General features: G+C 46.2%; 1 protein-coding gene across 21 annotated transcripts in view; it reads right to left on the bottom strand.

Moving 5' to 3' along the window:
• LOC148648028 (band 4.1-like protein 1) overlaps window positions 1-9,398 on the bottom strand; it is a 101,231-nt gene extending 91,833 nt beyond the window's left edge. For 6 of the 21 annotated variants that reach the window (XM_088608137.1, XM_088608141.1, XM_088608147.1 and 3 more), the window contains exon 1: window positions 8,782-9,216. The gene's annotated coding sequence lies outside the window, so the exon portion shown is untranslated. Of the gene's footprint in view, window positions 1-8,781; window positions 9,225-9,272 lie in introns of those variants that run through there. The other 15 variants (XM_088608146.1, XM_088608142.1, XM_088608145.1 and 12 more) reach the window with 11 other exon arrangements.
• Window positions 9,399-27,086: the final 17,688 nt, after the last annotated feature.

Genomic DNA, 27,086 nt, shown 5'->3' with positions numbered 1-27,086 from the left:
ACCTGATCCCCCGTGTGTGAAGAGATAATGTGCTCAGCCAGATAAGACATTTGACAAACAACACTTTCCATGTTACACACAAAGCGTGGACACCCGCCCCTGACTTCGGCACTAATTACTGAGCCCAGCTGCCGTGCGGGTCTGGACAGGTTTGTGCCTGGTCTTGAGCAGGGAGGTTGCTCTGGAAGGATGGGCCCCTGTGGCACTGAGCCACCTGTCTCAGCCTCTGAGGCACTGTAACATGCCCCAGAGTCAGCCTCCTGCATTTGAGTTGCAAATGCAGCTCGGCTCTGCACCCCGTGCGATTCCCCGGCGCCCTCCTCGCACATACGCTACTACCCAGCTCCTCTGTCTGCAGCAACTGACCGCAAAAACACCCGACGAGCCACCAGAAATTTCAAACGCCACAACACAAGAAGTGCCAAGGGTTGAACAAAGAAAGCAAGCCAGGCATGGGCAGTATGTTTCCTAGTGACCTTACAAAGGAAAGAAGGCAGAAATTCCCTTTTTGGCACAAAGACGTCTGAAGGCACAGCACAAACCATGATGCCCTGTTATAGAGGCTAGCAGGCCAAGGACTTTGGAATAAAGTAGAATATGGATTTTATCGAAAGTGCTCCTTGCTATCCCAGACTCTACCCCATGTTGGTGAGACTGCTTGTGCCTTATTACACCATGATTTCCAATTCTAATGGGCTTAACAGTCCTCTGTTTCACTGTTTCAGTGCTCTCACATCAGCCTCGGCAGCTAGCCACAGTACAGTATCTCTACATGACAGTACAATTAGCACAGTGTAGTGACATGGAAATAGCCTATAGAGGTTCACAATCGTCCCATGCTAGGACTGTGCAGTGTTTTTGCTTTGACCTAGCTTTAAAGCTAGCAAAATGTTTAACTTTACCTTTTTAACCTCTTATAAGCTTTTACCCTGACATCCCTGTCGCTTCCTGTGCTCATCACTTTAAACTACTTGGAGGGCACAGTAAACGCCGGAGGGCACATTTGTAAAACAGAGATGTCAAACAAGGACGGTCCTGTCAACCCAATCCATTCTGAGTTTACCCTGATTCCCATTGCAACCCAGAATTTCTCTTCTCCTCAGGAGCCCAAAACAATGGCCCTTTTCACTGGGCTACAATATGGTTCCCACAGGGGCCTGAATGATTGCACTTAAGTCATTTCCCACATCATTTCTGCATCAGTGTTTGTTCAGCACAGCCAAATGAAGGGCTCAAATAACCAGCTGCTGTCCCCTAGCTCTTAAAATGATCAAACATTGCCTAACAGCCACAATCAATGATCAATCACATTGACCAGATACCATGATTACACCTGTCCGTTATGTGGGGTTGCAGAAGCCTGGGTAAAGATATCCCAGGACAGTGGAATGCTCCTGGGATACTCTTGTTTTTGGTAAAATAAGCTACTGCAATCACTCCGATGGTTTCAGTGGGACACAAGCTTTTTATAACAGGACCTGTCTTAACAAGCACGCAGCAAAAAATAATAGATGAATAAAACGCTGTTAATTGTAATGGATGTTTATGACAACACCAGCCTTCAGCAGCTGACATTCCTACAGGTTGCCTTTACCGCAGTTCATGTTACAAAACGAGTTTCCTCTTTGAAACTGCCTTCAGGATAAAGCCACTACAATTAGAACTGAATACCAGTCCCTCCTCTTCTCTGTGCAGTTTAATCCTCGCACTGTCCTGGTGGCTTCCAGCTCACTGCAGCTCTGCTCATGTCTAAGCCCTGGGTGTCTCTACTAGCCTAGGTGAGCATGGACACTCCACTGTAACCTCAAGAAAAAGTTCACATTTACAGTGCACTGGTGAGACGTTATTTGCACACTTATGGTCACGATTTTACAAAAAAGAGCATTGGTGTTCTTCAATCAGTTTAAAGAAGGCCACAATGGTCCATGGCCCTAAAAGAAGGTTTCAAACAGACTACTTAGAGTAACTCAACCTCTTCCGCCTTGAAGTGAGGAGACATGGGTGACTTGTTACTAGAACAACCAAGAGAACTACTTCTGGACTAACTAGAAATGTAAAACCAAACCAAAGACACAAGCTGAAATTAAGAGTGCATTGAGGAACAAAAGCAACAATCTTTACACAAAGAGAGGTGGATGACTTGAGCAAACTGCCCCAGCCATGCTGCTGAAGCTGCTTCTAAACAATCATATACTCAATCCAATTTCAATGCAATTAATTTTCATATAGCGCCTTTCACAACAAGGTTGTCCCAAGGCACTTAACAAAGCTGTGTGACAATATATGACATTACAATACAGAAAGAGGAAAAAGCCAAAAGACAACAGAGGAGAGGAATTAAAAACTGTGTTAGGAGAAAAACAACCTCTAAGGGTCCGAGGTCAACTGGCTGCCCAGCCCCTCTGGGAATGCTAAGACTACACATCTCTAAAAAAAGTACTAAATGTGGAGTGTTAAGTATATAATATTATATACTGTAATCCTACTAACAACCAAATCAACAAGACTGCCTAACTGGCCTAAATCTTCTGTGTATCTTCATGAGCACTCAAAATACTGAAAGCCATTCACTGGGTGGAGAGGTGGCTAAGGATCTGTGCCTATAGCTGGAAGGTTGCTGGTTCAAATCCTGCAATTGGCAGAGGAATCCTACTCTGTTGGGCCCCTGAGAAAGGCCCTTAACCCCAGCTGCTCCAAGGGTGCTGTCCAATGACTGACCCTGTGCTCTGACCCCAAGTTTCTCTCTGTGTCTGTGTCTCCTGGAGAGCAAGCTGGGGTATGTGAAAAGACGAATTCCTAATGCAAGAAATTGTATAGGGCTAATAAAAAGATGTTATGTTATAAAGTCAGCCCAGAGACCTGACAGAATCACAGCCCTGAATGCCAGGCATGATTGGAAAGCAAGAGCAAGTGTACCCTTTGCCTGAAGGAGGGAGGCCCTCGGCACACAGCAAGCAAGACAGGTCAAATGGCCTCCTCTTGTCTGTAACCTTTTTTATATGTTCTTAACAACTTAAAGGAAAGCAGCAAAATGCCTCTCTGCTTGCGGCTCTCCTTCCTGTGCCAGTGTCGGAGAGCAGGCTGAGGAGAGCCGGGCCCCGGTTGCAGGACAAGGATTAGCTCAGACTCTGAGCTGATTAACTCTGCTCGGCCCACGGCAGGCTGGGGCTGTGTGTGTGTGTGTGTGAGAGAGAGAGAGAGAAAGAGAGAGGGCGAGAGCAGGTCTGGCCGTCTGCAGGGCTCTGCGGCGGCACTGCTGACGCCCTGCCTCCGTTTAGACCGGGCTGGAAAATCTCATTTGCCTCAGGCTTCGCCCTGCAAAATTCCCCAAACAGATCAATCGTCAGCTGCCGGGAGAACGAGGCAGGGCGCCCGCCACAGCTTTGAGCTGCTCTGGGCTTGGAATGCCCTGGCACAGAGGGAGACATCGTGCCGTCTTCTCTCTCCAAGGCAGGCGCACAGCAGTGTGTTAAGCACAGATGAAACAAGGGGGTCAGTCAGCACCTCCCACCAGACCCCCCCTTTGGGATTCGCTTTAGATGCTGAAGACCTGCCCAGAGCAGCCAGGAGTATTCCCAGCGTCTCGACGAAGATCCGTCTCTGTCCTAATGAGATCCCAGGTAACGGTTCAAAGAGGCAGAGGCAGCTTCGGGGGGAAGTGAAACGCATCAAGGGGAGAGGAGACATCGAGAACAATCGCTGACACGCCGCCTGGAAATAACGAATTTAAACAGCAGCGGATCGGGATGCAGGATGGAGAACCTATAAAAAAAACACTGGCATTCTCAAGGGCTGTATGACTGAAAGCATCCGTGAATGTCACGTACAGCACTGTTGGTTCACCAGAGCTGAGGAATTTCCACTCTAACAGATTACAGCCTTACTCACTAATCAATCTCAGTGGCACAACCAGGCTCCACGTCCTATCATAGCACCTAGTTTATACAGGCAGGTAAGATAAACACTCCTCAAGAAAAAAAAACATTGCATATGCCGCATGCGATACTGCACAATGAGGGGACATCTCCAAAGAAAAGGCGCAGTACAGAGCAAAGATTAGGGCTCTCGATTCTCAAATGTGTGCTTGACTGAAGACACTGACGCTGTGCCCCTAAGCCAGGTACTTAACTGAGACTGCACCAGTCCACCCAGCTACAGAAATGTCAGTCCTGTTAATGCTAGGGTGAAGACTAAAGTACTTTTACTTGCACAATTAGGCAAGAAAACCTAAAACATTACAGAAATGCTGATCCAGATTAATCCACATTTTCAGGCAGAGTGCACCCTGCGAGTTTCATACAGGCCAGAATGAGGACAGACTGAAATTGTACGACACAAAGAGGCATTTCAGCCCCAAAATTGCAGACCTCCATTCCCCACTGCACTGATCTCTGATCCTAGTATTGAAAGATCCCAGCGTCAGTATCTCTGCAATGGGTCTTGGTAATATTCCAGGCACTGGTCATTCTTGGTACACAAAAGTGCTTTCTAATATACCGTACCTGCTCCCAATGTTCCCTCTAATTCTTAAAGCCCTGTGTGCGCAAAGATTACAAGTTGTGCAAATTGTTTCCTCAGTGCAGTGATAAAAAACTTGTGCGCACTAAATTGAAAATTGTAAACCTGAAATTATTTTTTGTTAATATAGTCATTCTCATCGAAGCATAGAGATCCCAAAGACCGGGAGAGTGATTCAACGAGCCCAGTCATAGAGACTGAGTGTCCAGCGAGCTTGAGCAGGGAGGTACAGAGATATCGATGATCGAGTAGCAATAATAATGCACACAGCCAAGTTGGGCCTCTCCCAGCTAGTCTCACGTGGCCGGTTTAGCATTTGTTTTATTATTATCAGATTTCTTTTGGAATTAAACTTTTTGTGCGCAGTTCAATTTCCTGTGTGCGCTGATTTTATAACCTGTGTGCACGCACAACCTCGCACAGCTTAGAGGGAACATTGCCGGCTACATTGTTCAGCACCTGTATGCTGTAAGATGGTAAAAGTTAAATTTAAGGCCTCCTGTGGCGTTTATCCTCAATAAAAAGGGAGCTGGCTCCTATCACACAGTTCCAGAGTGAGCAAACACAGGAGACAAGGTCAGGCCTGTTGGACTTCACTTGCGGGTGCAATTACCACTACTGATGCAGCAACCAGGGAAGAATAATAAGTACTCAAAGAGCTGAGGGGAAGCACATATATCTTTCAAAAATGTCTTTAGTGGAAAGGTTCTCTTGTCCCTAAGGGTATGGCTATGCGGTGTGGTCAAAGCCTCCGTTCACCTGCAGCTGACAAGCCTGACTATCCCATCAGGCCTCACTCCCCCCCCCCGCCTCCTTCCTTCGGCACCAGCTGCACCTCCTGCATCTCCTGCTCCAGCTCACCACAGGCACACAAGATTTGCAGCCGTTTTTTTTTTCCAGCCGCCCAAAGAACTGGATGCCTTTTCCAATGCTCGCGAGCAACGCTCTTCAGCGTCAGGAGTTCTCAGCAGAAGGCAAACCGGCGCAGCCAACCAGCCGTGTTCCAACTGCTTCATCCAGTTCGTGGTGACAGGGGAGCTGGGGCCCATCCAGACAATCTACAGGCGTAAGGCGGGATACACCCTGGACAGGACGCCAGGCCATCGCACACACAGACTCAAACACAGTCACACGGTTTTCCCAGAAGCCAACTAACCTACCACTTCACCAGACTGCGTGAAGTCGGCCTGAAAGCTCCAGTTTCTGTGTTTTTTGGCCCAGGCAAGTCTCTTCCTCTTATTCTGCCCTCTTCACAATGGTTTCTCATCAGCAATTCTTCCTGGTAGGCCAGCTTCACGCAACCTCCTCTGAACAGTTGATGTTGAAACATCTGTACTTCTAGTTGCATTGAGCTCAGCTTGTATTTCATGGGCAGTTAGTCGCCAGTTTTGCAGACTTGTGACTCTAATGAACGTATTCTCTGATTCTGAGGTCACCTTTGGCCTGCCTGACCTTTTGCGGTCCTCATGAGCGCTAGTGTCTTCATATCGTTTGATATTCTTGGCCTCAGCATCTACTGACGCTTGCAAAGTTCTTGCAATTTGTCTTAAAGCTTGGCCTTCATTTCGTAAAGTAACTATAGACTGCTTTTGTTCCTTGCTTAACTGAGCAAAGTTCACCATGTTCATGCAGGAATTACAAACTTTTGCCCATGTTCCTTATATTTATAGTAATCGTGGACCCTCACCTGTTTACCGATAATTGGTGGCAAACGTTTAATGAGGTAACATGCTAGTTAACTGTGAAAACATCTAACAAAGACAAGCTTAAACTTCTTTTAGTGTTCTAAAACCCCTTGTTTTGGGTGTTCACTTTATTGAAAATGGAAAATTAACATTTTCAATGCGGTTCACTTAAGATTACAAGTACATATATCATGTAATTGAATATTAAGTGTTTATAGACACGTTTATACAGTTTAAAGCACAGATAATCATGAAGACTGTATCTTCTTAATCCTGTTGCTGTGATGATATAATGAACTGACAACCCCAAGATGTGAGGCTTTGTGAAACACACAAGTGAGTCAGTGTGCAGCAGAGTACTGTGTGCTGTTCTCAGCACAGTGTTATGCACTGTGCAGGAGCCAGATTTAATCACTGGGGGTTAGTGAATCATAGCCATGCATATACTCTACACAACATACTGTATAAACAGCTTTCAAAACTCATGCCATGATACAAATACTGTTAAGGATTCCATAAATATAAGAGCATTGACCTCATCTTTTACGCCTGTAAAACCAGAGGAAACTACCAGAGGTATAGTGAAAAAAAAATCAGCAGCATGGTAAAAGATCATCAGGAAGGGTAAAACTATGCAAAAGCACTGGACGCCATAAGGAATGGATCGCTGTGAAAATACTAATGCAGATGAAACATGGTGGAACTTTTCTCAGGGTATTTTATATGCACGCTGCACGCTGCACGCTGCACGCTGCATTTACGTGTATATACTCTATACATATGACAGACACGCACTGTCGAGCGTGACCTGAGCGATGTGCCGACACTCCCCTCCACTGCAGCTGCCTTCGCCGGAGGGAATCAGGCAGCCGGCTTGTCGACCGCCAGTGTGCCTGTCGAGGGGACGCCGACCCGGAGCGCAGCTCGGCTCCTGCTCTGTACGCGTCATGATCAGGCGGGCATGTAAAATAAAGGTTACCGCCCCCGACACAACCAGCGGAGATTTTCCTCTGGTCCCCTTCATTAATAAAGGGGGGGATTAAACGAGTTTAGCGTCATAAAACAAGCTGTATACGAACCGTGGGACTGTCAGCTTTGGCTGTTATCAATCCCTCTTTCCAAGTTAGGTGCTTAGCACAATGCCAATTTATCCTTTTAACTGAGACCTGGGGCAATTCAGAATTTTGCACATCTACCTTTGTGGGACTTTGTGGCGCTTAATGATGTTTTGCTCCAAAATCAAGAGGAACCCTCATCCCAGTCCCTTCTCGCCCTTGCATACTCTATGTACACGAAGCTCGCACACACAGCGCCAGCGCTCTTCTTTAACGCACAGATGATCTTCCCTGCAACTAGCTGGTGTCGCAACTTCCCAGCATTCCGAGTCCTCACCTCAACGCTGTAGGTGGGACGCTGCTTCCAGTTCCAATCAAACAGGCTGCCTCATTCAGCCTCGTCCCTGCCAGGCAGCTCCACAACCCTAGACTCCACCCGCAGCTCTGCAAGGCTCGCCTGCCAGAGCTTGGGCATCCTTAGCGTGTGAACAAAGCAGCTGGCCCAGCTGGTCGGAGGTTTCAACCGGTGGCTCTCTCATGACTAGCCAGGCCAGACCGTTGTATCTCTACGGAACCCCCCCGACTAACACCGTCACTCGCACGTCCCCTGCTGTTCAACACCTAGACCTCAGCCCTGACACCGAAGACAGAGCGTTACACACTCCCTCGGTTATTAGGGTGGTGGAGGTTTACTCGTCGTGCAAAGAAACACCGGCTGAAATGGGCTGTGGAGCGGCGCAGCGCTCGTCAAAAATAAACGCAATAGCGACACGTCGTAGCGTAGCTGTCAAGAATATAGAGGTGCAAAGATGAGAGCTACAATCACTTCGCATTATGGCCCCTTTCCAAGCGCCCGGCTGTGGCAGGAGATGTCCCGGACACACCCTTTGTCTGAACGCACCTCTGTGGCTTCTCATGCAATTCCCTGCCCTTTTAATACATTGTGTACTGCTTGCTCTTTCCCCGGGATGGACCACTGAACACACGGCTACCCCTGCAAAGCGTCACAGTGCACCGTGGAGCTCCAGTTCGCCAAAACTGCATTGTTCAAGATCTCGGGGACGGCTACCGTCTTCCACGGACACGCACTTCTCGCAGAGCACCGAACCGAGCCACGCGCCTGACGCCTGAGTGGTAGCGTCCCACTCGCTACCTTCTCTCTGGCCACGGGCTGGTCAACCCACCCAACCCACAGCCATCAAGCGCACGACAAACCAGCACAGAATGGGGAAAAGAAAGCAGCGCCGATTTAAAAAGACAGGCGCAGCAGAAAATCACGAGACAGCCCTGACAGCGCAGCGCTCGCCGGTTGTGTTAGCGGAAAACAAAAACACGGGCGATTTAAGCTCTTCACCCTTCTGACATCGACAGCAGAGGTGCGTCGACACGGACACCAGTCATTTCAAGGTAAAGACCGCCTAACTTAACAGGATGTCTTGGGTAGAAAAACGACGGACAAAAAAAAAAGAACAAATGCAAGAGTCGAAATAACAAAAAATGTCGCAGTACTGGCTATCGCCTACCTTTCCAGGAGATCTGTCAGTCAGTAGACCAGATGTGGCTCATTGAAGACTGGGGGGGCGCACCGAGCAAAGCAATCCACGACCACGACCGCCACCGCCCCGCTGTTTCCTGACACGGGAGGTATTCCGAGGGAATGGCAGAGAGATGCGTGTGTAAGAGAGAGAGGGAGGGACAGAGAATGAGAGAGAGAGAGAGAGAGCGAGAGAGCGAAAGACGTTTTCTTAAGACACGGGATCCCAGAGAGCGTCGGAGTGGAAGCGAATCAGACTCCGGGCGCATTCAAATGCGAGGCACTGCCTCCTTTTCGCCAAGCGCACGGCAGCGAGAGCGTTTCGGAACTCCGATTCGCCACTCGGGAGGCCTGTCCGCCTCTTTTTACTCCTCCTGTTCCTCGCTCCCCCGAATAAACTCCCACTGTTTTTACCCTGCCGCCGAAATGCGGGGCTGCACAATCCGCCAACAAGGGCTGGAGGGAGATGAAAAGGCTCACCTGCTGCAGCTGACTGCTGACCATTATCGTCCAGCCGCGGCGCCTCTGTGAAGCAGGGATGTCGCTACCGCTTTCTTATTGCCAACGCAGTCGCAGCTACCACTTGGCTCCATCTACCGAGAGCAAAAAAAACCGCCCCCTCACACGCACACACTCACACGCCGTATAATGCCACTTTCCCGAAGCACAGAGTCCATACCCATCCGGAAGAGCAGCCTGCGGAGTGCTCTGGCGAAAGGGATGTTCTGAGAGTCGGTGCCTGCAAAGTAACCAGGTGAGCTGAATGTGCCGTCCTATGTTGACCCTTTTGCAGATTTGGGAAGGAAAAATCAATACCAAGTAAAACGAAGTGTGGCTCAGGTGGAGTGCCGCAATGTCATTCTGCACAAAGACAACGATGCTGCGTGCCTCACCCCTGGAGCCTCTGAGTTCCCCGGGGGCAAAACTCCCAGAGGGCTCACCAGCGACAAAGACCCCCTCCAATAATGTAGAAACACCAAGTCCAGCTCAAACTCTAAACTGGACGATTCGGTTTTCCCAGGCTTCGCAACCTGTCAGTGACACTTTGTAGCGGGAATTCAATAAACACCCCAACTTTCCCCCCTGAACATACAAGCACGATGATGGGCTGATGAATTCGGACTCTCTGAGCGTGTTGTTCGAGGCCCAGTTTTCATTAAGCAGTTATGCTTGCCGAAAGGCCAGCTCTCTCAGTCTGAAATCGTCTGAAAACATTTTCGGCCTGTTTGTTTTGTGGTTGTGGACGCCCTGGTAGCAGTCTCGTTTTTTATGCAAAGGAAATTGAATTGAATAATAACAGCTCAAGAAATTAATCATTCTTTACATGAAGCATTTCAGACCCTTGACCATCCATCCATTTTCTAAACCTCTGGATCTGATACAGGGCCACAGAGAGCCAGAGTCTATCCCAACAAGCAATGGGCACAGGGCAGGATACGCGCTGGACAGGACCCACACAGGCACAACCCCGCACACACTCACAGCAGGGCCAATATTGCCAGAAGCCAATTCATCTACCAGCATCGTCTTTGGGGTGTGGGAGGAAACTGGATCTGGGGTTAAGGCCCAACGGAGTAGGATTCCTCTGCCGGCCACTGGATACAAACCGGCAACCTTCCAGCCACAGGCGCAGATCCTTAGCCACAGAGCCACTGCTCCGCTCCCTTTTTTTCAGGACTCTTCTTCCACATGGATTTGATGGATCAGTCCCATGGCCCTTACCACTAACTCCATGCATTTCCCAGATGTGCCCTAACCTTCTGCCCATCCATACAATATGAGCCACATTTTCCACCTGGTGTCCAAGCAAGAGCCGGCAAGTTCTTGTGATAGAGATCATTTTCAGGAGTTTCAATATTTTTGAAGAGAGGAGGAAAATACGTCGTGTAATACGTTAATAGGATGTATCAGTTAAGGGAGTGTGTTTTCAGAATTCCTATTTCGGTTACATTGCATATAATAATAATAATAATTGCTTACACTTATATAGCGCTTTTCTGGACACTCCACTCAAAGCGCTTTACAGGTAATGGGGATCCCCTTCCACCGCCACCAATGTGTACCCCCACCTGGATGATGCGACAGCAGCCATAGTGCGCCAGAACACTCACCACACACCAGCTATCAGTGGGGAGGAGAGCAGAGTAATGTAGATTAAATTCATAGATGGGGATTATTAGGAGGCCATGATTGGTAAGGGCCAATGGGAAATTTAGCCAGGACGCCGGGGTTACACCCCTACTCTTTTCGAGAAACGGCCTGGGATTTTTAATGACCACAGAGAGTCAGGACCTCGGTTTTACGTCTCATCCGAAGGACGGTGCCTTTTTACAGTATAGTGTCCCCGTCACTACACTGGGGCATTAGGACCCACAAGGACCGCAGGGTGAGCGCTCCCTGCTGGCTCCACTTAACCCAATAACCACATAACCAAGGAGAGGCCCATTTTGTGAAACTCGCACCCCACAGGAACACAGGGCCAGTTTGGCTCAACATCATCAAGTACGGTGTTGATGAGGTTAACCAGAGAGACTGATGATCCAGTAACACACTGATTGGGTATCATCAGAGTACTGTGATTAAACATTTCAACTGGCGAAATCCTGCATCATGCTTACTGTACCTCCCCAAATACTTTTGTTTATATTCATTAAGCATATCATTTCTTAAGCATTTATTAGATCCACTGAATGCACCAAACTATAACCAAAAAAAAGGTAGACTCAGCCCCCAGCAATGACACAATAATTCCTGGGATGCTGGGCATCTCTGAAGCTCATAATGTATATATCATTGGGTTAGAAGTACTCAAGAACTGTACTCAAGAATTGACCTTCCATGGTTTTCTATACAGTCAAAAATACCATTCCTAGGGTTTTAATGTCATGTTTGATTCGTAAGTGTCTGGGTTCAATGTGAAAAAGGCTGAAATTATTTTTTACATGTTTTGCAGAACCACACTTTAAGGAATTGCACAGACTGTATATAAAAGGATCTAATGCCAGATTGTATATAGAAATCCATTTGGACCTTAAAACTTTTTCCAGGATCTTAAGAATACTTACATATATATATTTATTCCACTGAAGTAGTTCAAGTAGGGAGCTGCATCAGCATGCGTAGGCTGCAAAGGAACAAGTAATAGGTTTATTCCATGCTGAAAACACACAACGTTTGTTTCTCTTTTCAGCATGGAATAAACCTATATATTTCAATGTCTTTGTCATGTTTCTAATATAGCACAACTACAGGGAGCTCATATGGATGTATGAACCTACAGCATCTCCAGAACCATGCTGTACAGTGTTGTGAATACGCCAGAGACCACAGGTTAGGAGCAGTTTGCAGCTGTTAGCAGCAGCTGGCTGATGGATTGTGGCATTAATATACAAGCAGCACAGTCTACACGCTGCTAATTAATTTATCACAACCAGGCTCCCAATTTTTCAACAAGCCTGACTGTATTTTAAATACCGAGAATAGCTTCTAAATCTTTTACAGAACTGGCTGCCTCTGCTACAAATAATGATTTTCTGGGAGGTTTCATAGTGTAGTCTCCAAACAGGATACAGAGCTGAGGCTCTTGAATGATTGCCTATGACATGCGGCCTGGTTTGTTCATTATGCATGCACTTTCAGACACATCTCTCAGTCTTTCCCCTTCGGCTGTGTCACCTGTAGCAGCCTGATCCTGCCAGCTCCCAGCCAGTTTGTGCAGCAGGATGAGGTCAGTGTTCCTCATGCTAGACCTGCAGCCTGTAGCAATCTCACCTTGAGATGAAGCTCCTGCGAGCTGTCAGGAGGTACAACACTGGGGTCCGTACATGTGGTCAGGTTTTCTCTTGGGCGTAGAGGCTGTGCAAAAACACACAAGGTCACAAGTGACTATGAACAAAAGATCCAAAGATTCAAAGAAAACATCTCACAATCAGCACACGTCCTAACAAAATCTCAACCTATCATCACATAAAAACTTTCCGAAAGAGGTGACTGTCCATTATCCATCAGTGCAAGTGGATGATGGGGCCAGATTTGCGCCATGGAAGAGTCCCTCCACGCCCTGCCACTCGCTTTTGTCCGTGGCATTTCCCTAACCTGTCACGCTCGTTAACCCCTCCTCTTGAGGACGCTCCAGTCCTTCCTTGTTTTATACTCGTCTCCCGCACCTGCCTCCGGTTCCAGCCCCCCGTGCTATAAAAGCCAGGCGTTCCTGCCAATCTGGGCTCGGCTTTGGAAGATGGACGCCCAGAAGCCCGCCTATCCACAAGTCCAGGAGCGACTCGACGACACAGGCTTCATCACAGCGTCCTGACCTTCTGAGTCCGGGATTAGGGAGTGTCTGGTCCCGTGACCCCCCTTTTATTCCCCCGCCCCTCCGCTGGATCCCACTCTGGCTTTTAACTCTGTTTGTCTGTCAGGATGGATTACCCAGTCTTGGATTGCTACACTCATGGATTTGCCTCGGACTCCCTTGGACTGTTTGCCTCGGCCACACCTTCCCCGAACACCAGCGCACCATGGACACGCCCCCTGTTTTCCTGCCAGCCCCTTTGCATGCTTTGTTCCCCATGTTTTCCTCACTCCTCCCCAGATTGTGTTGTCTGCATTGGGTCCTGAAGGAACCCTTCTTGACATAACCCAGCTCTGAAACTGCGGGGCTGGAGCTCAATCAACAGGGATTTGCACTTTAGTCCCTGTACAGGGCCCAACGTCCCTCCCAGTGCCCTCTCGCCATGAAGAAGCTCAATTTGGCAACGTCTCGCTTCATCTTCCCTCTGAGATCCGCAAGAATCCTCTCCTCCAGCTCCCTCGCTCCCCACCCTGCGTTGTGCCAGATGAGAGAGTTCCTCGCCTTCCGCAGTCCTTGTTTTATCAGGGACACCTGCAGCCAAACCAAGGACTGCGTCCCCTTGTCCGGTCCGGTGGGTTTCAGCCCCAGCAGGATGCGCTGGTAACCGAGCACCGCTCCCGCTCCCGGGAGTGGCATAGTGTTGTCCTTTCTGCCCCACACCGCTTTGGCGAAGGGGCAGCTCCAGAACACGTGCTCCTGAGTCTGCTGGACGAGACTCGTGTCCCGGGGGCAGTGCGGGTTCCTGGTGAGCGACTGTCTGTCAAGGACCTCTCTGGTGGCCAGCCTCTGGTGCACAGTCATCCAGTTCAGGTTCTTCAGCTTGTTGTCCAATTCCTTTGGCTGCGTCCTTTCCCAGTCTCGTCTGGGAACCTGCTGCCTTTCGTCAGCGACCAGTTGCCCCCTCACCTCTGTGGTCGGTGCAGAGCTCTGGCTGTCTCGTGGCCTCGTACCTCCTGCTTGTACAGATCCAAGCCATACAGCTGGTGCACTCTACACAAACCACAGTGGCTCTGTGAGATAGGTGGGGGGGTTAGTCTCTGGTTTCATAACCAGTGGGTTGCAGTTTTGAGTCCCTGCTGCTGACATTGCTGTTGTACCTTCAGGTACTTTACCCCTGTGGCTCCAGTCCACTCAGCTGTATAAGTGGGAGCACTACAGAGGTCACGGTCCGGTCTGTGTGTGGGGGGGAGGGGACATGATGTGCTCTCTAGTCTGCTTGGCGCCATGGAAACCATGATAAGCTCCAGTCAAATGTGCTGCTCAGGCTCCAATATGGAAACAACCTTGCTAGGATGTGGGTGTGAACCAGGTATGACAATACCCACTACAGCTACCGTATACTATAAATGGTCCAGAATAAAGCCCAAATGTCCACTTACCTATTTCATAAATCAAATTAAATGAAATTTCCTCGCTTTCTCACACCCAAAGAAGGCTCCACAGCTGAAACCTTGTGTTTCTTTTCTTCTCTTTTCAGCACGGAATAAACCTTCTTCCTTTGCAGCCTACGCCCGCTGACGCAGCTCCCTACTTCAACTACTTCTTTAATGTTTGGTATAGTACTTCGCGTATTGGCGCAGAAATCAATTTTTGTTTTTTAAAGGAAACTAAGCCCAATATTGCATTCCTGCAGGAATGATAACAAGTGACCTTACGCATGGAATCTAAACTGTCCCTCTGTGAATTTGAATCCGGTTCTGTGTTTTTCGTCTGCTCTTTCTCTCACGATCTGAGCGCTGTTTGCCCCGTTGTGCCCTGCTGCATCGGGTGAAGGGGTCATGCCATTCTGCACAACCAAGATATATATGCTGGGATATATTCCTTCTCACGTCCTCCACACTCTCCTGGTATCAAGAGCCCGAGTCTGAAACACCAAGAGCCCCTGTTCATTAAAATTTTATGACTGCGCTCTCTCCCGCTGTGTCTTCCTCATGAGAAAACAGCACACTCAGGCTGATGTGGGAGATCAAATCAGTCATCCTCATTAAAGGGCCCTATCAGCATTTTCAACATTTCTGCAGAATTATGTAGCACCATGAGTCTAGCTTTGCTCTTTAAAAAAGGGGACTGCTATAGCCCGGTGTGATTTAAGCATTGAAACTGCCACCTGTTACAGCCACTGCGAAGAAGGTCAAAACACAAAAGGCAACTTGTAAAACTCGAAATAACTACAAAAGTTTAAACGACCAGAATCCAGGTATTGAGGATGCTGCTGTGTGAGCCGCAGATGCAGTTCTCGACTCTGTGTGTAGTTGCTCCCATTGCTGTCTGTGAAGCAGGTGTTGGCTTCACCCCAAGACCATGTCCAGAAGCATTTATCAAGTGTGAGAACTACCCGTTTCCTCCATCAGAGCTCTGTGTTTTGCTACAGTTCTGTTATAATTTCTCTGAGCATTATTACACTTTATTTCACCATAGCCAGCCTGTATCAGTATCTTGATTGCTACATCCTCCCTGCCCATTAACAAGTCCAGTCACTCACTGTAAATATTTAGCTGACTGCATCTCAGAACTTTCAATTAATTAAAATCCACGATACTGGCCTCCAGTACATAAATACCCCCGTGTCCTGACATTAAAATGTGCAGATTAAGCTAACAAAATTATGAAGCGCGATTAAACTGTTGATTGCATAATGTATTTTTAATTTTTGTTTTGTCCTGAAATCATTTGATGTGTTAACACTCAGAGAGATGCCCTCTCAGTCATGCTGTAATTGGAAACTAAACAGATTTCATGTGTGCTGCATAATAAATCCAGGATCAAGGACAGGAACAAGAAATAAAAGCTGGAATCTGAACCAGTACAAAGGATAGAGACATTTTTTGATTGTGTTGGTTGTGAAAGTTTGCTTAAGTGACAATTATTAAGCTTAATAACCATAGGAACACTGGTTCTTTTGAGCACTTAAATCAAGTGCCTGCAATATAATAAGTAAACTTTTTTGTTTAATTGAAAAGAGCACGTGGAATCAAATTGAAAGCTTGAGGACTCAACTAAATAAAATTCTTGCAGTGGCAGTCTAATTTGCCGTCTGAATCCCAGTCTAGTTGACAGCTTCACAAACAAGTTGCCTGCTTGAGACCATCAGTGAGGGGCTGCCCTGGTGTGGATTTCTGTCTGAAGGAGAGATGGACACTAGGTGGTCACTACTTTGGACTTCCTTTCAGTTAAGGGGAGCCAAGGATACAGAGAAGAGGTGCAATATTGAGCACAGAGTTAAATATTTCACTTAAACTTTCAATTTTACTGTTCAACATCTTTTCCACTACTGTAAATAAATGTGAAATGCTCGTCTAAAATCACTTCTGTTCCGTCTTTTCAGTCTTGAGTTTTTTCATCTCATTAATGATGTCTAAGAAAGGTTATAGGGAACATGCAGTCATCATTTGTGTCTTCACCTGTTCAATGAATATGACCTTTAAAAAGATACTTTGCAAAGCAGCCACCAACCTGCAAGAAACAATCAAGGTCACTTGACAGTTACTGATAAATATCAGGCCATATTAATGAGCTGCGCGCTAGTTATTTGGGATCTGGACAGTACAAACAATGGTGGGGTTGTATTTCAGTCATGAAATGGTCACCTTGCTATGGAATGTTGAGTTAGCAACGTTAAGGGTAGTGTATGTTCTGTTAGCTGAGTGTGAATGAAGTGTCTTCAGAAGGAGAGTCTGATCTTCATTTCCCTCAGGGCATGTTGTATCAAGCATCAAGGCGGGTCAGAGACACGATCAATGTGTTCTCAGTGGTGATGTGAAATATAGTGCTAGTGCAAATCAACAGACAAACAACTTCAAGACCAATACTGAAACAAGGAGCTTAAGACACCAGAGGACAGTCAAGAAGGGTGCATTCATGATAATGTTTCTTTATTAGCCCTATACAATTTCTTGCATTAGGAATTCATCTTTTCGCATACCCCAGCTTTTCTCCATGAGACACAGACAGGGAGAGAAGCTTGGGGTCAGAGCACAGAGTCAGCCATTGTATGGCGCCACTGGAGTAGTTGGGGTTAAGGGCCTTACTCAGGGCCCCACCGGAATAGGATTCCTCTGCCAGCCACGGGATTTGAGCCGGCAACCTTCCAGTCACTGGCGCAGACCCACCGCTCCGCCCATAAAGACTTAAGGACTGAATCGCTCCTTAAGGACAGAACACACTGACCTGCCTGGCTGGCAAAGCAGACTGCCTGGGATCCTTCGAGAAACAGCTGGATCAATAATTAATAGACTGAATGGCCCAGCTCATTTATAATCTTTCTTATGTTAGTATGATCTTAAGTCACATACAGAATAAATAACAGGAGGTACAGTAGGGCATGTTTGTTTATGGTGAAAGGCATGTGTTACTAAAATCGAAAATCTTTTCAGTAGAAGAAAATCATGGTTAAGTGTTACGCTGAGAGATATGAAACACGGTTAGCCGCCACAAACAACACAGGATCTTTTTCATCAAGCCCTAAGGATCCAAATGGCTAGAAAAGACTGCTCTGGCATTTGTGGGACTGCTCTGGTTTATTTCACGGGCCTGTCCAAACCTATCAGGGTAGATCGTTGGCTTAGCTTTCAATATTTGAGCTCCCTCATTACAAACTTGGCTTTCGCAGGCTCTTCTGTGACAACGGGAATAACTCGCCTGTCCACATTAAAAATGCAGGATGTACAGTAAAGGAAAGCAATTTTCATTCTGCTCCCCAGAATTATGCTGTGTCAGTGTTGCTAAGACAATGCTGGTTGAGTTTCAGGACTGATAATGTCCTTACAACCACACAAATTCATTCCAAAGTGTGTCTTATTACCGTATAAATGCACTGTCATCATTACACTGTCAACTGCTATTGGTGGTAATGTAGCCGGTTTCTCCATTTTCTTGGAGAAGTGCGCATACAGGACTAATTGTGTTATTTCCTTGATGGTGTCCACGTCTCCCACTGCTTTTGAACGGTGGTACCAGTGCATGAGCTTGCCTTCTGTGTTCAGGAACACTGCAGTGATTCAGGTAGTTCTTGTTTGTTTTCCCCCTCCTGTCCTTAGCTGCTCCAGAAAGCTGCAGGCTGGGTATTTTTAAAATTCAGCCCTCCTCAGCGTATTTTAGTGACTGATGTTTGTTTGCTGGCTCTTGGTGAGAGTTTAAACTGACTGTTCCCATTGCTGGTTTTTTCACTTCAGCTGCGGCACAGGCTATGTTACACATTTTCAGCCTCTAGTTATTTGGCACTTGGTGCCATTAGATTTTGCTGAATTTTTATTTCCTGCATTTTTCTTGCATCTATTTAAATAGATTTAGGCTTAAATCGATTTCCTTTGTTAATCTTCTTTACTGCAGACTTAAAAAGAAAACACTGGAAGATATTCCTTATAAGGTCTGAAAATAATGCGTTCTCGACAGCACTATGACATGAATAAGACTCTACAATCCTTTTTAACATTAACGTTCTTACTCATTTGAGTGTTTTTGAATATAAATTGTCTTTAATTTTAAAACTTCTGTAATTCATGTGTCCCAAACTATACTTTATTAAACTGTGTTACTCAGTTTCACTTCAGGGATAAAAACACTGGGGCAGTTGCCTGCTGGGAGGTTCACTAACACCTGTATGATATTGCCTGTCAGAGATCACGGCTTGCGACAGTTGTTTCACTGCAGATTTATGATGAAGACCTAATGTGTCTATGAAACATAGTTCAGGAAACATAAAGGATATGTCTCATCAGAAACGATGGCAGGTCTGTCACAAACTTTCCCCCCACCAGAATGTGGCTAGGGCCCATGGAGTCTCAGGTACCATCCCCTCTTCCAGTTGAACACTTACTCTGTTTGCAGACAGCCCAGCCTCCTTCAGGGTAGTCAGACGTGCCTGCAGATCCCTGAGGTGTTGGACCAAGTCCTGACTAAACATAATGAATGACATCATTAATAAAGGCTGCTGTGTGGGCAGCACACAGGGGAAGCAGCCTGTCCACGAGCCTAGCTAGACCTCCATACAAACCAAAAGACATTGTTACAGACTGGTGTAATCCAAATACAGTGGATTTTATTCATCTGCACAAAACCGACTTATCCTATCAGACTGAGGTGCAAGCACAACAGGCCTGCTCCATTTCCTGTGTGATGCACACCAGCTCCGGCATTTTCCCCCTGAAAAACTGTGTTTTGTCCTGGTCTGAATCCCGGTTCCGGGAGCTGTCCATGTCTGATGGGCGACAAGGTGGGTGTACTTCACCTGGAGAGGAACCACGTCCAGCTGATCTGCCTTCTGCCGTTGAAGACCACTTCCCAGACAGTCCAGAGGCGCAGTCGGACAAGCTGGAAGCTCCATTCCCAGCTGGCTCGAGCGTCCCTCCAGGCTGCGGAGTGTTCCACCAGCAACCCCTCACACAGCTTTGAGGAGTAACACACTGGAGTCGGCACGCATCTCCCTTGTCGGTGTCTCCACCTCACAACGCCTTCACAATCATTTGTTTTTCTTATTACAGATGGTCCTGGCCAATTGGCTAACAGTTTGGATGCTGTAGTTGGGAATGTAGCAAGTAATCTGGAGTTAATGTCTGTGATTAAGCCTGCTGTGTGAGATCAGAGTTCAGTGAGATCAGTGTGCAGTGTGATCAGTGTGCAGTGTGAGCTGTGTGATCAGTGTGCAGTGTGATCAGTCTAATGTGCGATCAGTGTGCAGTGTGATCAGTGTACAGTGAGATCAGTGTGCAGTGTGAGCATTCTGCTGTGCGATCAGTGTGGTGTGATCAGTGTGCTGTGTGATCAGTGTGCAGTGTGAGCATTGTACTGTGTGATCAGTGTGCAGTGTGATCAGTGTGATCAGTCTACTCTGTGATCAGTGTGCAGTGTGATCAGTGTGCTGTGTGATCAGTGTGCTGTGTGATTGGTGTAAAAAGTTGATGGAAGTGTGAGGGCCTCAGAAGTTGTCCATGGTGGTCCCATCCGGCCCATGAACAATGTAATGAGTATAACAGGGCTGCTCACAGAGATAGGGTAATTGTCAGAGAAGCACAGGTCTGCACAGGAAAGACATGAAATAGCTGAGCTCAGCTCATCAGAGGAACGGGCCTCATTCATGCAAGACAGAACCAAGAGAACAGCAGTCTGACAGCACATCTCACTGACACCAGGAGCAGAGGCCAGTGACTAAAGGAGAATATAAACAGTGCAAACACTGCAGCTCTGCTCTTCTGAGATCAGCAGTCTCAGAATGGGTGGCAGACAAGTTGAAGTTCATCATTAGATTTCATATCAACGTTATTAAAACACTGCTTATGAAGATTTAATAAAAAGAAATAATAGATTTAACCACATTGCATCTCTCAGTCCTGGCCTTTCTGATGAATCTGTGTGGCGTCCTCTCTGTGTCTGTCCTACCATTCACCTTCTCCTCAGCCTGGTGATTTTATTGCCAGATAAAGAAGATTAGGCACTGCGGCAAGGCAGCCTGTATATCACAAGTCAGCAAGCTCGTTGCCAAAGCCTTAGTCAAACAGCACAGCTGAAATATGGCAAATGCAATTTCAGCCCAACTTTATTCACCTTTACTGCTTTTCCCATTATGAGAACTACAGACACAAGCATGTGTAAATCAGCTGGCACGAAAAATGGTATTATTATTAATGCATTAGCAACTATTCAGAAAGTTTTGTTAATCACTTCTCTAACCCTGGAAGTTCAATGTTTTCCTGTCTTTAATATCGCTCTTCAATCAAAGTAAATTAAATGCAAATAGCTAAAGCTATCAATTGCAGAAGACTACCATCCACAGACAATTGAGGGATGTAAAGATAGAGAGACACACAACTACATCATCTTTATTAACTAATATCGGCTGTAATGCATTTACATACTTGGATGAGTATCCTCACTGCCTGCTACCACATTGAACCTCTGTGGATCTTACTGCATTGATCTTATTCTGCCAGTTTTACAAATCATCCCCACAGCCAAATTCTTCAAAAGGTTTTATTGACACTGGATACAAAGTGGGGATGTGTACTAGCTCTTCACCAAGGGGCTACAGACACACTAATTACCTTCTCATTTTATTTATCTCCTAGATGTTCCAAGGGTTCACTTCAGGGGCTCTAGAATGAGATCTTTATGGTTAAGGGTTATTAATTAAGGAAGGGATAAGGCTGAGTGCTATAGGAGTTTGGGCTCCGTTTCTAATGAGGAGTTGAGTGAAGAAACAAACTTCCATACTTCAAAAAGATCAAACACCGAACTGTGGAGTGTTGCTCATATAGGTGCATTGTTAAAGACTTAAACTTTTGAGCAAAGTAAACGGAAAAAACAAATTCATTTCAAACCCATTATGAATTCCACTTATTCAATTTGGGGTAAAAGGCAAAGCTGAAGAGCTTTGTATTCTTGTTAACAAAAGGGGTTCTGTGAGCTGTCTCCCAGTCTGTTGTCTGCTTGTCTGTTGTGCTTCACAGCCAACGTTCGAATCCCATAAAAAGATTCACATCTCGTATCATGACGGACCCTCTGTGCCACAGAGTTCAACGAAAATCTTGAAAAGATTCTACTCTTGAAAGTCTCTTATTCCTTGTGAACATCTGGAGCGTGATTTGTAGGGCAGGGGACCGCAGTGTGGGTCATGGGGTGAGTGACACTGTGGTGCCCCCTCACTCCTGTGTGTCTTACCAGCTGTGAATGTCAGGTAACAGCTACACTGTGTCACGACCTCCCGCAATCAAACACTAGCCTCCACCAATTCCAGAAGGCATAGACTTCCGAATGAATTATCCAATCAGCCCTCCCGATCACTACCACACCTTCCAGCTCCAGACTGGTTAACAGCAGCACACAGCTGCTTGGATGCTCAGTATTGGGTTTCCCTGTTGAGCTTCATGTCTTGCCTTCACAGCGATTCTCCTGATCTCTGTGTTCCTGGTTCCTGGACTTCGATTACCCTTGACAACGATTCCGGATTTCGATTTACAGCTAAGTGGAGCAGTGGCTCTGTGGCTCAGGATCTGCGCTTGTGGCTGGAAGGTTGCCGGTTAAAATCCCACGGCCGGCAGAGGAATCCTTCTCCATTGGGCCCCGGAGCAAGGCCCTTAACCCCAACTTCTCTGGGGGTGCTGTATGAATGGCTGACCCTGCGCTCTGACCCCAAGCTTCTCTCTCTGTCTGTGTGTCTCATGGAGAGCAAGTTGGGGTATGCGAAAAAGACAAATTCCTAATGCAAGAAATTGTATATGGCCAATAAAGAGATCTGATCTTATCTCTTACACCTGGTTTTCTAGACCCCTGCTCCTCCTATGCTTCTCACTACCGAATAGGGTCCATCTACTACCCACTCTGCCACGGGTTGACATAACACACTGGGAGGCTTCATTGGGTCCAGCACAGCGCCATGGAGTAGGAGATACTCACACACCTTTCTCTTCCTCTTCCTCCTCTCTTCATTGAGCTGCAGTGGGCAATTCAATTTCAAGTTCAAGTTTCGTTTCTGAAGGAGGAGTTTGAGAACGCGCTTCTGTAGACACAGTCATTCAGAAATGTCCATCAGAGGTACCTGCCGTTTCCAAAACACAGGTAGGACGGATCCAGAAAAGATACGGTTTTTACAAATAACAATTCAGCTCACACTCATTATTTGTACATCGGCCTCTTCCCACATCATATAGTAACACTCTGCATATGATTGTAGCCCCCATCACATCAGCACCCCCTTAATTGTACAAATATGTTCAATATCATAATCCCGGGAAAACAACTACAGATAAATCAATAAATAACCATACATACCTCCATCTCCTTCCACGACATCTCCTCTGTCCACCCCAATTCTTCTGTCAGAGGAAGCTATAAACATATAAGGTATATATCCAGCATGTATGCCCCCAGCTTGAGATGCAGTCCTAGGTTGTCAGCGTGTGTCTCCAGCAGGCTTCTCCTGCAGCACAACAGTGGGACTCTGGCTACAGAGATCTGCTCCCTGCAAACACCTGTCCTGACCAAGGTAGCTTGCAACTGTTGTCTAACTCACCTCACACCCCAATCCAAGCGCCGGAGAGATTCTTCTTCCATGTCTTTTTAACCTTTATCACATAGCCTGCTTTTACGGCCAGCAGCCATATCACCCTACAACTCACAACTGGCAGCCCACTAAAGCTCAGCAGGTGAGTTCCTGGTCAGTACCTGGTCAGTACCTGGATGGGAGACCTCCTGGGAAAGCTAAGGTTGATACTGGAAGAGGTGTTAATGGGACCAGCAGGGGGCGCTCACCCTGCAGTCTGTGTGGGTCCTAATGTCCCAGTATAGTGATGGGGACACTATACCGTAAAAAGGTGCCGTCCTTCGGATGAGACGTAAAACCGAGGTCCTGACTCTCTGTGGTCATTAAAAATCCCAGGGTGTTTCTCGAAAAGAGTAGGGGTGTAACCCCAGCATCCTGGCCACATTTCCCAGTGGGCCTTACCAATCATGGCCTCCTAATAATCCCCATCTATGAACTGGCTTCATCACTCTGTTCTCCTCTCCACTGAGAGCTGGTGTGTAGGGAGTGTACTGACACACTATGGCTGCCGTCTCATCATCCAGGTGGGGCTGCACAGAGGTGGTGGAGGAAGGGAGTCCCCATTACCTGTAAAGCGCTTTGAGTGGAGTGTCCAGAAAAGTGCTATGTAAGTGTAAGCAATTATTAATTCTTATTATATAATATTAACTTTTATTATTCAAAGTGCGATCTGCACATTGAGGGTACAAGGCACAATAACAAAATCCCATATCTCTGTAGGAGAGTTCAGTCTCAAACCATCACAAGCTCTGCAGTCAGCTGTTGACCTTGTTTAAAGCCCAGCAGGCAGACTTGAAGTCCGGCTCTTTCACCTTTCACCCAGTAGGAAAGCATTGCTCTCATCTCAATTCACTTTAGCAGATGAAACCTTCTGCAAGAGCTGTACTTCTGCAGAGTAACCTCAAGTGAATGCTTGCATGTCTTAGGCATCACACTTAATTACTGTACAACACATGCGGTGTCATGTCAGCATAGGCTACCAGTGCAATATGTTCCACAGACATGTTTGGAACCAATAAGAGAGTCACCAGTGTCCTCAGCTCCTAAGGCAGGGGTTCAGCTGACTCTGAGCATGCCTGACAGCGAGCAGCCCTGATAAATCACCCTCTACTCCAGAGCCCTACCGGCCTGAAGTAAGCCAGAAATGTTACTGCAGAGCAGCTTAAATGTTTTTCAATTACCTTCCGAATTTTTCATTTGTTTTTCAATTTCAATTTTTCAAAGCCAAATGCCCTAAAAACACACTGCACAAAGAGCAGATCAGGTTTAGTCCCTAATTAAATTTTCCCCATGAAGACTTCAAACAGGTGATGCCCCATTTTGTTGTTTCATGTTCAGCACCCTGCTGAGACAATAGCACGATCTGTACTGAGAGATACAAAGCCTCTTTCTGCTGTCTGCTTTCCGACCGTTCCCAAAATAGATTTGTTTTTTTTAATTATTGTATTGTCACAGTTTAAACGTTCTATTAAAAAGCCTGCTCTCAATGTTACTGAGCTTGATGAGGATACTTCTGAGCATGTCCAGGGTGCTAACTTGGATACATCGTTTACATCTTCCAGACAATGTTTGAAGCAATAAAAAGGCAAACAAAATGTTTGGCTCCCTGGTCAAAAGTGCAGAATTTAAATCGAGGGATGTCATGGTCAGATTGTACAATGCATTAGTCATGACAGTTAGAATATCATGTTCATATTTGTGTCACGCTAATCCCCATTACTAGTGGGGAAGGTGATCGGACCCTTTGCGATGCCAGGGGAAAAGATGTCCAGAAACCCAAAGGGCGAAAGACAGAATACGAGGTCGGGTAGCCAAGCTAGGTCGGGTTCCAGTAGTCGGGCCGGTAAGGTATCCAAATCCACTAGACAGAGACGAAGGTGAAGCCGGAGCAGGGTCGGTAAGCCAGTAGTCAGGTCAGTAAGGTTTCCAAATCAAAATCCGCTAGACAGAGACGAAGACACAGCCGAGGAGTAAACAGGATCGGTATCCAAAAGTCAGTTTAGTGAGACCGCGCACAAGAGAAGAGCTAGACAATCTCAACAGTGAGCGAGGACTGAGAGGAGTGAGCGGGTTTAAATGGGGAAAAGGGCGAGCGCAGTGCTAATTGTTAACTAGGGCGCAGGTGTGTAGGCCGAGAGGTGCACGCGAGAGTGTGATTAGTGACAATTTGGTCTCCAATTTCCAAAATAATAATAATAATTGCCTTTCCAAACCCAAGGACACTGTACATCTTGAATAAAGAAATAGACAAGAAAAGTCCAATAAGAGTAAATGCCAAAAAAACAACAGCAGTTTTCACAAATTGACTATAGGCAATCAAACTTAGACCTTTGTAAAAGGGTAAGTTTATCCAACTGACATTTGCTGCTAACCAGTAAAATTTCTGTTTTGTCACTTTTTAGCTTCAGAGAATTTACCAACCAGAGCTTGATGTTACGCAGACAAGAGAGAGGTGACAGAGGTCAGAGACCATAAAGGGAAAGAAGTTTTGACATAAATCTGAGTATCATCTACATAACAGTGAAACTGAAGACCATGTTTGCGTATCATTCGGCCAAGAGGTAGCATATAAATTATAAAAAGAAAATATTGCTGCTACTGTGCAAAAACCCGATCCCGAGAAGGTGAAGTTAGTTTTGAGTTATCAGACATCATAAATGATGTTTTTTTGTTATGTTCAAGAACTAATTGGCTTTTTAGAGACTGGTCAGCGCTGTGGGGGTACGGTGCTTTTCTCTACTGCCTCAGAACACTTCAGTCCCAGGTGCAGCTCTGTCCTGAGTCGCCTTCTGTATAGAGCTGTGGGTTCACACATCTGCAAGGGTTTTCCCCGACAGTATGTTCCAACCAGGGACATTCTAGATATTTCACAGCTGTTGACATAGTGTACTGGTGCAAATCACACACGTGATAAAAAAAAGTTTTTAAGAAATCAAACTTTTAAAAATTGATAACCACACAGACTGCAGTTTTATTTTTAATTTTTTCATTTGGTACTTTACAATTTAATATGGGTCCTATTTAATTTTGGAATATTGCCTCGTACTGGCAGTTGTCCTTTACATAATTAAGAATCGGTCCGCAGAAGAGCAGCCAGATGCCTCTGGCTCTTAAAGGAACTAAACCGAACAAAACTGAACTGTCTTCAACTCAAGGGCTGTAAGAACTGAGAAGTAAAACAGAAATCAGAGGACACAACAGGACATTGCCTCGAGGTGGAATTAAAACAGAAAACAGGAGGCACTTCTTCATCCAAAGGGTTGTGGGTGTCTGAAACAAGCTACCCAGCCACGTGGTTGAAGTCAGTACCATGGATCCCTTCAGGAAATGGCTGGATGAGATCCTAGGATCACTAAGCTACTAATCACAAGAGAGGCCAAATGACCTCATCTCATATATAACCCTTCTTGTGTTTAAAAACTATTTTGGAAACAAATAGTGTAACACAAACATTTCATGTTGAAATACGGACATGACAAACCTTTGAAAAGGGGAAGATCACAATCAATACAATGATAGTGTAGCCAGCGGAAGCCAATTGTAAAGAGTAGATTGAATATTTAGTAAATAAATTTAAACTGGTGTTTAAAAACAAAAGCACACATTAAGATGAGCTAGACAAATATTCCCTGTAGTCCTATTAACCCAGATATAATAACAATAATAATACACTTTATTTTATATAGCGCCTTTAAAGGTGGCTTCTCAAAGCGTTTTACAGAATGACAAAAACAATAAATAAAAAGAAAACACAAGATAAAACACAATTTCAATATACAGAGGAGACCGTGGATGGTGGTACTAAGTAAAGGCTTTTCTAAAGAAGAAGGTTTTGAGTCTGGATTTGAAGGAGTTTAGAGAAGGTGACTCTCTGATATCCTTGGGCAGAGAGTTCCAGAGCTTGGGGGAA

This window comes from Lepisosteus platostomus, chromosome 15 (assembly GCF_059453375.1).
Source record: "Lepisosteus platostomus isolate fLepPlt1 chromosome 15, fLepPlt1.hap1, whole genome shotgun sequence".
Lineage (NCBI taxonomy): Eukaryota > Metazoa > Chordata > Actinopteri > Semionotiformes > Lepisosteidae > Lepisosteus > Lepisosteus platostomus.
This window is presented reverse-complemented; position numbering and strand designations above follow the sequence as displayed.